At 43.4% G+C, this 12,597-nt stretch overlaps 1 protein-coding gene across 1 annotated transcript in view; it reads right to left on the minus strand.

Moving 5' to 3' along the window:
• Positions 1-12,597, minus strand: part of POMGNT2 (protein O-linked mannose N-acetylglucosaminyltransferase 2 (beta 1,4-)) — a 369,016-nt gene that overhangs the window by 201,770 nt on the left and 154,649 nt on the right. The window contains exon 2 of the mRNA XM_044065045.1: positions 5,793-5,963. The gene's annotated coding sequence lies outside the window, so the exon portion shown is untranslated. The remainder of the gene's footprint in view (positions 1-5,792; positions 5,964-12,597) is intronic.

Raw genomic sequence — 12,597 nt, forward strand, 5'->3', positions numbered from 1 at the left:
TGAAAGGAATGCAGCACTGTTTTATACTAATCATACAGCAAGACCCCTCTTTGGGCTTAATTCTGTCAATACACAGCTTAATAAACAAAACCTGCTTCTCTGTTCTGCATCATCTTTAGTGGCTTTTCTCACATGTCCATATATCAGAAAAGTGCTGTGATAAAAAATACAATACTGCTTGCTTTCTATAAGCATTTATTACAACATAACAACAGAACTACAGTTTGCTTTTCTTTATACTATTTCATCAAACAGCAGATTATTGGAAAGACCTTAAGACACAGAACTCACCATGATTTTTGACTTGCTGTTAAACTTATTCATCATGTTCGTACCTTCTCTCCTTTCCACCATCACAGTAATAAAATAAAAAGGGAATACTGAACAGCAGGTTGTAACAAGGCACAGACTGATTTATCAGATGTGGTTATGCTTACCCAAGTCCCAACAAAAGCCCATATTGCTGTGGCAAAGATGCCCTGAAAAGATTTTTTTGTTACTGTCAAAACAAGGAGAATTCTACTTTGATAAAATGGTATTTTAACAAGGTTCTATAATAAAAACCTGAAAAAGAGTTTTCTTATACCTACTTTCTTCCTCTACCCACTCTATGGCATCATTCAAAAATGTTAGGAGGGGTTGAAGTGCACAGATCCAGTGGTAAGCAGGATATTGGATGGGGATAATACAGATCATCATATAGAATTAGCTAGGGTCTATATTAGAAGACTGAAAGTTTAAAAATCGCAAAAATGCCAGACCTCGAAATCATTATTGTGGGGCGGCTGTATCCCCCACTAAATATATATTCCAACTCCGAGATCGCACTACAGTGAGGAAAGGGCAAATATTCTGATCTTCACTGTACTGCAATCTCAAAAAAAGCACTTTGAGGTGTGGCATTTTCGGTCTTTAAAGCATTCCCGATTTTAAACTTTCGGTCTTCTAATATAGACCCGAATAGCTAAAGGTATCACTCTGAATGAGAAGCATTTACAGCTCCCCCCCCAAACAAAGAGGAACAAAAAGGATGTAAAAATAAAAGGAGGTATCCTTCAGGCTGGATAAGAATAGGTTGACCAGGGTCTTTCTGGAGCCAGGATATGAGATGTAAAAAAGGCTCTTAAGATCCTTTCTTCTTAGTAAATATGATTATGATACGATAGGGATCCACAATGGGGCAAATAACCTTAACACTCTACCCACTGGGAGGTTGGTATAATGGTTAAGGTGTTTACCTTACCAACACAAGGTGCAGGGTTTGATTCTCACATGGGGTAATTGGCTAGGCTTAAAATGGCCCACAAGGCAGCTACCCTAGTATAAGCCTACGAACTATGAATTATCAACTGTTGGACAAGCAGAAGGATATGACTGGATTTGCTTATACATCTGTCTGAGGTAGGAAAGATACTGGCCCTGAGTGATATTCTGACACAACCCAGAATGATGTCAAGATTCAAATACAAAACAACTAACTTTAACAATTGGCTGTGTAGTTGGTGTCATTCTAGTCTGTGCGTGTGTGTGTGTGTGGGGGCCCGCGGCGCAGTGTGTGTCCTGCTTGGGATGAGACAGATGGCTGACAAGCCTTCCTGCTTTGTCAGGGGTGGCCTGCACCTCTCTTACCAAGGCTTTTGGATTCTGGCTAAAGCCTTTGCTGGCCACATAGTACCTTTTATAGGCTAAGTCCATCTGATTGACATTTCAATGTACTAAATTCTAATTTGGAACACATTAATGTGGCTTTACTCAATGGCAGGAGTCATAACAAAAATGTCCAAACTTGAGGCTCTCCTGCCGGTTGAGCAGAATTGTTATGAGTAGATACAAAAACATGGAGTCAAAGCGGTGAAAGCACACACACATTTTTTTTCCCCTGGGTATCGTGCTTATCATATCTTCAGACAATACAGCTGTGTAAGATCTTACATTAAAAGTAGATGTCCTACTTTTCACTGTTGCAGTATTCCTCAAAAAAGGAATATTCTGACAAGGAAAGCCAAAGGGCCAGCAACATATCAAAGCCTTAGGCCCTAACAAGTACTGTACATCAGACATATGTCCTGCATCCAAGGTGTAAAGTACTTAAGTGACATTGAGCGCCAAATCCTCAGAAATGAATTGCCTCAGGAAAACCACAGCAACTCATCAGAATAACAATAAGAGAACATGTACATCCAGAAAGGGGAGAAAGAATGGCCCCTCAGTCAGAGAGGAACAAAAACATTTTGAACAAAGGTAAGCAGGAAGGGATGGAGTCCTGCAACAATGAAAAGTAGAACATCTACTGTTATGTATGATCTTACACAACTGTACTATGTCCTTCCTTATCACTGCTGCAGTATTCCTTACAAAAGGGAGAGTACAAAAGCTACTAAAGAAGGTGGGGGAAGCAAGTAACAGAAGAGCCCTTCAAAATCCAATGGAGGATGGGCCTGGCAAACCTGCCCTAACCCTAGAACATACACCCAGTGCTTAGTAAAGGTGTGCACAGAGTAACAAGTAGCAGCTTCTCAAATGGACTGAACATCAAGACCCTTGAAAGAACCTCCAGAAGAAGCCACCACCCTAGTAAAATGAGCACAAACAGAAGAGGGAAGCTGCTTACCATAAAAAGACCAATGACAACAAATGGCTTTTAAAATCCAAGAGGAGATGGTTTGCTTAGAAACGGCAACTTATTGCTATGAAAAGAAACAAAAAGCTACTCAGATTTTCTAATATCCTTAATCTTATCCAAATACTATCTGAGCTGTCTATGCAAATCCAAGGAATGTAGAACCCTCTCACTACCATTCTGAGGAGAAAGAAAAAAAGGAAGGAAGATAAATGGTCTGATTCAAAGACAAGTTATTGAGCACTTTAGACATAAAATTATGACTTGCCCTAAGAAACACTTTCCTTGTGAAAAATCAAAAAAGGAGGGACTACCATAAAGGCTTGCAACTCAGAGATTCACTTGGCAGAAGACACAGTCACCAGTAATTAAGTCTTCCAAGTAGACACCTGTAAGGTAGAATAAACTGCTGGCTCAAATATGGCTGGATCAGCTTTTAAAGAACAAATTTAAGGTCCCAAGGAGGCGTAATTGGCTTTCCTGGAAGACTAACATGAAAGATGCCTATCAAAAATGGTTTAAATTCACATTTATAAGAAAGTGGTGGATTCAAAGGCATACAATCAAACATAGCTGACAGATGAAATTTAACAGACAAGTATGCCCGACCAGAAGTGAGCAACTCATACAAGAAAGAAACAACTGTAGGAAAACCACCAAAAGATGGTCACTTTCATGTTTGTGACACCATACAGAAAAACTCTTCCAGTTAGCAACATAAGATTTTCAAGTAGTGGGCTTTCTTGTCTCCTGCAGATCCCAAAGTAAAACCTCAGAAAACTGGTGTCAAAAATAAATTAAAACCCTATCACCAACAGGGTCAACTACAGAGAGAGAAGATGAGGGTAAATGACAGTGCCCTTGTCATGAGTGAGAAGACCTATCCAGTGTGTTAACCCTGGCCACATGAAAGAGAAGGGGAAACAAATGCTGTTTGGGCCAAAAGGGAGTCTCTAGCATGATTTTGGGTCTGTGCCACATGATTTTGTTCATGGTCCTTGGCAACAAAGAAAGCTGAAAATAAGCATACAGGGACATTCCCTTCCAAGAAAAAGACGTGGCATCAATTTTCTAAGCCAGAAAAATAAAAATGGCGGTGCCCAAGGAGGCTGTGGCTGTGTCGGCTCGTCAGACAGAAATGCTCCATCTATCTTCATTTTCACTTAAAACACCAAGAAAATCACTTTCTGGGCTCTTAACTCATTACATCCGAGTGACGTCTCCAGGTCAATTTTCCTTAACTCATTACATCCGAGTGATGTCTCCAGGTTCATTTTCCTTAACTCATTACATCCGAGTGACATCTCCAGGTTCATTTTCCTTAACTCATTACATCTGAGTGACATCTCCAGGTTCATTTTCCTTAACTCATTACATGCGATTGACATCTCCAGGTTAATTTTCCATAAGGAAAATGGACCTGGAGACGTCACTCAGATGTAATGAGTTAATGAAGGTACATTAACTTACAGCAGACAGAAGTTACTGGAAATCAAGCAGCTATCAGTGCTGTGTTGGTAGTTGGATCCACCACAGTCTGTGGAGTATTTGGGGCCTACTTCACTCTCAGAACTCCTAGATCTTTGTATTTTAACCCATCATGTTCTAAAGGTGCCTGAAACAAGAGGAAGAAGGTTCTGGAACACTCTGGATGAGGAAAAGATGTCAGAGAACCAGGAAAAGAGGTTGCAGAGCTGGGACTGCTGCTAAGCTGAAGACTAATCCTCACAGGTCTGCACTGCCATCCATAGTGCTAGCTAATGTGTGCTCAATGGACAATAAGACTGACTTTTTAAGGCTGGAACTCTCCACAAAAAACAAGGAGAGAAATATCTGTTTATTGATTTTTACAGAGACAGTGCTGCACAGCAAGATCAGTGCGCTTAACTTAAAGGGTTTCACACTCATGTGCAAACAGATGCCAAGCCTTGTGTTGAAAAGCGAAGGGAGGTAGAGTCTGTATCTATGTAATTCAGAGATGGAGTAAGAACTATGAGATTATACAGACACACTGCAATGATAGTCCACAGTTCTTGTCCTTAAAATGTCAACATTTTTACGTAGCCAGGGAGTTTAATGGAGTCTGTGCAACAGTGGTCCACCCAATGTTAATACCACTGAAGCCCTGAACAAACTACAGAGCTCTATCTGTGAGCTACAGAGTACTGAAGACTCTGCACACGTGGTAACAGGAGACTTCAATCAAGCTAATCTGAGAGAGGTCCTACCCCACTATTTATCAATGTATAGACTTTCCCGCAAGAGGTACAAGTATTTTGGACAGGGCATACACCAACATAAAAGGAGCCTATAAAGCAGTACAACAACCTAATACAGGAAGCTCCGATCACATTTCCATCATGCTTCTACCATCCTACAAACCCACTCTGATCAAAGAAAGCCCACGGTGAAGCAAATCGGGGTTTGGCACTAGGGGCAATGGAATCTTTCCAGGAATGTTTTGAAAGTACCTGCTGGGATGTACTTAGAGAGGCAACCACATCAGACCAACGGGTAAACATAGATGACTACACAGAAGCAGTAATGGCATACATCTCAAAGTGTGTTGATGACGTATCTATCACCAAAAGCATCACAACTGGAGCAAACCAAAAGCATCACAACTGGAGCAAACCAAAAGCCTTGGCTCACTAGTAACATCTATGAACTCCTGAAGAGAAGGAATGCAGCATTCAGGTCAAAAGACAAGGAAGGTCTAAGTGAAGCTAGAGCAAATCTAAAAAGAAGCATTAAAGAGGCTAAGAGGGATAAATCAAGGAGTCACTTTGAGGACATGAGGGATACTAGTAGTCTTTGGCAAGAGATACAACAGCTCAGTGTTAGGACAGCACTGAATTCCTGGACATGCTGAACTGTTACTTTGGTAAATTCGAAGAAAAATTTAACACACCTGCAACTAGGTTACCCACTGACTAGAATGAGGGGGTGATCAGTTTTAACTCTGAGGAAATGAGAGGTCAGATAAAGAAAGTGAACCCCAGGAAGGCTGCTGGCCCAGACAAAATATTGGGCAACGTACTAAAAGGGTGTGCAGATCAACTATGCTCAGTTATAACAGACATTTTCAACACCTCTTGCTCTAGAAAAAGTACCCTCTTGGTTCAAGGTAACATACATCATCCCTCCTCCCAAAAAAGCCAATCCCTCTTACCTGAATGACTACAGGCGGGTTGCTTTAACATCATGAACTGCTTTGAGAGGATTGTTAAAAATCACCTGTCAGCAATTATACCATCAACCTTTGATCATCTACAATTCGCTTATTGGGCAAACAGGTCCACTGCTGATGCCATATCGGTGGCAATGCACCTCTCATGACCATCTAGAGGGAAAGAAAAACTATGTCAAGACTGTTGTTCACAGACTTCAGTTCAGCATTTAATACTGTGGTTCTGATGCAACTTATCGATAAGCTAATCAACCTTGGCATTAACAAGCACCTGTGTAAGGAAAGAACACCTTGGGGTGCACAATTCTCAACACTAGTGTTCCTCAGGGCTGTGTACTCAGACCGCTGCTTTTCATCATCCTTACCCATAACTGTTCTGCAAAACACAGCTCCAATCATATCATCAGGTTTGTAGATGACACCACAGTCATGGACCTCATTGAAGGTGAAAGAGTGTACAGAGACGAGGTTGACTCTCTGTTCGACTTGTGTGTGAGAAAAGAATAGTTGTTTAAGAACTTACCATAACCTTAGATGTCCTTCTCTTCCATGCTGCAGAATTCATAACTGTACAAATGTTGCTGCCTGCAGCACCAGACATCCGGCCAGTATACCAAAGTCTTAGGATCAGGGCTACATGCTACATTACTTGTCAGGGCCATAAACCGACCTGGGCTATAAAAGTGACATCTGCCCTTGCCTCCTTCAAAAATAAATGCCGCATACAGTAGTACCCCTGGGAAGCAAAGAAAAGGAAGCATTTCAGACCCACATATGCCACCAGGCCAAAGGAACCTAATAAATGTATGTGCCTATTGCAGTGCCCTGTTTGGGTGGAGAGAAGGTAGAGAAAGTCACTCCAGATGGAAAGGCAGAGTAAGACGGGGTTGGAGGGGGGACTGAATACTATAACATGGAAGAGAAGGACGTCTAATGTTATGGTAAGTCCTTACACAACTATTCTGTCCTTCTATTCTCATGTTGCAGCATTCATAACTGTAGGGAGAGTACCCAAGCATTAGGTACGAGCCTGGGAGGTAGGTTGAGGGGCCTGGTCTATGAGAAACTGTAAAACTGGCCTAGCAAACCCAGTTCTGTCTCTAGAGATCAAGTCTACCTTGTAGTGCTTGGTAAAGGTATGGACTGAGGACCAGGTGGCCACTTCCAGTGTGAAAGCATAGTCCCCCCCCCCCTGAAAAAGGGTGCTGAAGAGGTAGCTGCCCTAGTATAATGCACTCTCACATTGGCAGTTAAATCCATTCCATGAAAGGAACAACAGGCATATATAGCTTTAGAAATCCATTATGATACAGTCTGTTTAGAGATTGCCTTCCCCAAGGCCCCTGGGTGAGAGGAAACAAACAGCTGGTCCGACTTTCTAATCGATTAGGTCTTGCCCAGGTAATACCAAAGTTGTCTATAAACATTCAAGGAATGTAAGGTTCTTTCAGAAGCATTTTGAGGTTGAGAGAAGAAAACAGGGAGGTCAATGGCTTGATTGAAAGACAGTTCATTAACTACTTTAGGCATGAAGGAAGGGTTAGTCCTGACGGAGACCCTGTCCTTATGGAAGATGAGGTAAAGAGGGTAAGCCGTCAGGGCTTGAATTTCTTAGACCCTCCTGGCAGATGTGAGGGCTACCAGCAGTACTCTTTTCCAAGTACATAGCTTCAGTGATGCTGAGTGAGCTGGTTCAAAAGGAGGTAGTGTGAGCTTTTCAAGGACAAAATTAAGGTCCCATGAAGGTGGTATTGGTTTACGAGGGGGCCTGATATGGAGGACTTCACTTAAGAATAGTTTTAGCTCTAATCTGGATGCCAAGGGGTGTACCAAAGGGAGACAGGTGGAAATGGCTGACAAGTGAACCTTAACAGACAAATAAGTCAGTCCTGACTGTAGAAGCTCACAAAAGTAAGAAAGAACCATAGGTACAGGAATAAGAAAGGGGTCCTGTTTTTTCTTATGACACCACCTGGAGAATATTTTCCATTTTGACACATTATTTCTCCTGGTACTAGGCTTTCTGGCCTCCTGCAGGACACTGAGTATGTCCTCTGAATAGAGGTGTCTGAAGGGGATAGGGGATCAGAACTCTATCACCCATAGAGTAAGTCTGAGGTTGAGCACCTGAGGGTGCATAAGTGACCCCCAGTCTTGTGTGAGTAGGTTGAATTGGTGGGTTAACCTGTGGTGATTCCCCTTGACTAGTAGGTGAAGAAGGGGAAACCAATGCTGTCTTGGCCAAAAGGGAGTCACCAGCAGGATTTTTGGTTTGTCCCTCTGAATCTTCAGAAAGACCTTTTGAATCAGTGTGAAGTGGTGAAAGGCATAAAGCTACACCCCCACCCAAGAAAAAGAGAAGGTGTTCACCCTCCAAGCCTGTGGATGTGGATCCCTTTTGCAAAACAGAGGCATCTGCCTGTTCTGGGAGGATGCAAACAAATCTACCTGAGGAATACTCCGCATTTTGATAAGCTCCAAAAACAACTCTCTGTGAAGCATCCATTCGTGAGAGGGTGTAGAGGTTCTATTGAGTGTGTTCGCCATCACATTCTCTACTGAAGGAATGTACACTGCTTGCAGGTGAATGTGACGTTCTGCTGCTAGGGACCAAATCTGAATTGCCAGGCTGCAAGAGTAGGTAGGACCTTGTCCCCCCTTGCTTGCTGATATTCCACAGGATGGTCATATTGTCTGTGACAACTTTCAAGGTGCCTGGTAGGGGAATTTGCTGAAATGTTTGCCATGCTAGGAGAAGGGCCCTCATCTCTTTAATACTGATGTGGTCCCATTGCTTGAGGGAGGACCACTCTCCCTGAACTTTGTTTTGTTTGTTGTGGTTTTGCAGGACTGCTCCCCAACCCAGGTCTGAAGCATCTGTGAAGATTTGTTGTGAGGGTGGAGGAATCTGCAAAGATATACCCTGACTGAGGTGAATGGTTGCAACTCACCACTGCAGCTCTTTTTTCAGGCATGGAAGGAGAGGTAGAGGAATATCCAAAGGGTGTGAATGTTGGTTCCACCGACACTTTAACACCCATTGAAACTTCCTCATATGCAGCCTTGATAAGGGAAGCATGGGTATCAAGGATGTTATGTGGCCTAGGACCCTCAGGAATTCCCTGGCTGATAAGATTTGGAAAAACAGGAGTGTTTGGAGGTAATGTGTGATGACTTCTACCTTCTGGCAAGAAATGAATACTGCCATCTGGTCTGTATTTATCTTGCACACCAAGAAAACTAGGTCTTGAGTGGGTGTCAGGTGAGATTTTTTTCTGGTTCACAGTGAACCTTAAGTTTGCCAGGGTATTGGACACCATGCATAGGTGGTGACTGAGGGTGTGGCAATCCTGGTGAAGTATCAAGAGGTTGTCTAGGTATGGGTATATTTAAATGCCCTGCACTCTGCAGTGGGCAATAACTGGAGCTAGGCACTTTGTGAATACTCTGGGGGTTGTGGAAAGCCTAAATGGCAATGGAGAAAATTGAAAATGCAAGGAGCCCATGGAAATGCATAGGAACGTTCTATAGCTGGGGTGAATAGGAATATGAAGGTATGCATCCTTCAGATCCAGGGATACCATGAAGGCTTGGTGGGGGATGAGGGGTAGGAGGGGTAGGAAATTATGCAAGGTGATCATTTTGAAGGTAGGCACCTTGAGGAATAGATTGAGGACAGACAAATCCAGAATTGGTATCCAAGGGCCATCTTTTCTTGGAACCAAAAACATCCTGGAGTAAAACCCCCTGTTTGTCTGTTCTGGAGGTACTCTTTCTATGGTGCCCTGAGCTTGGAGCTGATCAAAAATTGGGAGGGAAGAGATGAAGCTGACTTGTAGGCGGTTGAGGTATCCCCTGAAAGGGAGGGAGTGTCCACCAAGTCATAAAGTATCCTTTTTGGATGATAGAAAGGACCCAAGCCTCTGAGACTATTTTCTACCATGAGGGTAGGGAAAGGGTGAGGTGGAGGAATAAGGAAGTGGAGTTGGGTAACGGGTTTGAGTCACAGTGGAGGGGCTCTGTCTTGGTCAGGCTGCCTCTGAAAGGGAGTTGGAGTGGAAGGGGAAGGTTGTCTAGGAGTGGAGTTTTCCTAGATTGCCTCTGTCCCTTGGCCTGTGGAGCATTAGACTGACATGACTGCCTCCTAACAAAGGTGAGCCTTTGAGGATAGTTCCTGTGATACCTAGGAATAAAAGAAACCAGCAAATCTTTCAAATTTTGTAACTCCTTGCCCTTTTCCTGTAGGATTTAAGGAGCTCTGCAGAAGCTGCACCAAAAAGGGCCTTATTATCAAGTGATGCATCCAGCAATTTGGTTTGGGCATCCATGGGAAGGGGCTGTAGCCTCACCCAAGAATATCTTCTCAGGACAGAACCTGAGGCTGCAGATTTGGAGGATGCCTCTACTGCATCATAACTGCACTTGATGGAGTACCTGGTCACATGACAGGCAGTAGAGAGCAGGGCAGAGAGTTGTGACTTAGCAGAGGAGTCTGGCACATCTGGTATCAGTGTACAGGCTTCTGATAGGGTACCTAAAACAAACCTAGCCATATAAGTTTGATAATTTAGGGCTCTGATGGCTAGAGTGGAGCAAACATACACTTTCTTCCCTAGTCTATCCATAAATTTGCTGTCCTTGTTGGTGGGAAACAGAGAGGAAGGCAGCTGACTGGGTGATTTATCTGCTGACACTGCTATGACAGGAGGGTCTGCAGGGAGGTTCTTGAATAAGAATTGTGTATCCTGACGAACTTTATAAAACCTATCTGGATGACTGGAAACTGGGGGCTGAGAGTCGGGGTCTGGGATGCAGCCAGAAAGGCATCATGAAAGGCTGGAAGCAGGGGAGGAACTGCAGATGGAGATAGCTGGTCCATCTGCAGTATTTCAAAGTATCCCTTTTTTCTTTCAGAAACATCTGAGGCCTGCCACTTAAAGTGTTCTCTCTTAAGAGAAATGGTGTCCCCCAAGGAGAATTCTTCCCCTGGAGATTCAGGACTAACAGTGTTCTCCTCCTCCTCAAGGGTAATGAAGTCCTTGGGGAATTCAATCTGGGAGCAATTGGTAAGTGATTCATCAGAGGAAGAGAGTTCTTCTTCTGAATCCTCTAAGGCATGCAGAGGTGAAGGGGTTGGTTGTGGTACCCGAGACTAGAGGACTTGGAAAGCCCTGAAAAGATTTTGGGAAAAAAACTTCCCATCCAGGAGCTGGTTCAGCTTCTCTATGTTCACTATGTTTTAATTTCGGTTTCCTCTTTGGAGGAGTAGAAGGATGCATATGTTTAGACACCAATGCCTGGGAGGATGCAAAGGCTGGAGTAGGCCCCTTCGAAGTCACGAGCCGTGATTCCCCCTCGCCATCAGGGGATGATGGCTGATCAACCTCAGTGGACATACTCTGCATTTCCACTGAACTAGCTTCCACCATGGTTCCCGGTTCTAGCTCTGAAATGGTTGTCTGATGAGGCCCTGGGCTAACATCCGCCTTGAGAGTCCCACTGGACTCCTGAGGTGCAGCATAAGTGTCAGGCCTAACTTTCTTGGCCTTCTTCCGAGGTGGCTCGTCAGAGGTACCTACCTCACCTTCCATGCCTAATGCTAGACGTTGGAACCTCTGGTTTTCTAAATAAAGTTTTAAGGCAGCCAGATGGCTGTGAAGCATTTTTGGTACAAAGGACTCACAGATGTCTCAAGATGTATGGTTGTGGTCTTCACCTGAACAGCATAAGCACTTATCATGCATGTCCTTATGTGGAATTTGTCTTCCACAAGCACACCTCCCCTTCCTAGCTGACATGTACATTTGAAAAGCTATAAGAAAGACAACCAAAAACCCAAAATGGTACTTATCTGTATCGGACGGCCGAAACAAACAAATGGACTGATTCCCGGAGCTGGCGATCGGATGTCCATACATCACTGTGGCAGAAAAGTTCTGAAGGGGGTATGTGTATGTGCAGACGTTACTTTTATAACAGACGTCGGTTTATGGCCCTGACAAGCAATGTGGCACATACCCCTGATCCTAAGACTTTGCTATACTGGCTGGATGTCCAGTGCTGTAGGCAATAACCTCCCTACAGTTATGAATATTGCAAAGTGAGAACAGAAGGACATCAACCTAGACCTGAACATCAATAAAACAAAAGAAAATCATCCCTGACTTCAGGAAAAGTTCAACTGCCCACTCAATCAAGATTAACGGTGAAGAGGTAGAAAGGGTTAAAACTACAAAATGTCAAGGAGTGTACATTTCAGAGCATCTCTCTTGGACTGTGAATACTGGTCAGTTGGTCAAAAAGGCCCATCAACGTCTCCACTTTCTAAGAAGGCTCAAAAGAGAAAAGCTCTCAATTACTGTTCTGCCCACCTTCTACAGAGGAGCTACTGAAAGCATTCTCACCAGTAACTTCACTGTTTGGTTTGGGACCTGCCCAGTAGCTGAAAAGAAGAATCTACAGAGAGTGGTGAGAGTTGCTGATAAAATCATGGGCACCAGTCTACCATCAATCCAAGGGCTATTCACAGTAAAGAGCCTTAAAACTTCCCACAAAATACTTAGTCTCCTCGCACCCTGCAGACGGCTGGTTTACTCAACTGTCATCTAGCAGGAAGTATCACAGTATTCGTTGTAGGACTTTCAGATTCATTAACAGCTTCTACCCAATGGTGATGAGACTTATTAACTCATTAACTTAATAACAGTGTTCTGGTTTGAATGTGCAATATTTATTTATTTAGTTAGTTAGTTATACATTTACATTCAAGTGCAATTTGCCTGTTACT

This window comes from Protopterus annectens, chromosome 3.part0, assembly GCF_019279795.1.
Source record: "Protopterus annectens isolate FY-2018-M chromosome 3.part0, PAN1.0, whole genome shotgun sequence".
Lineage (NCBI taxonomy): Eukaryota > Metazoa > Chordata > Ceratodontiformes > Protopteridae > Protopterus > Protopterus annectens.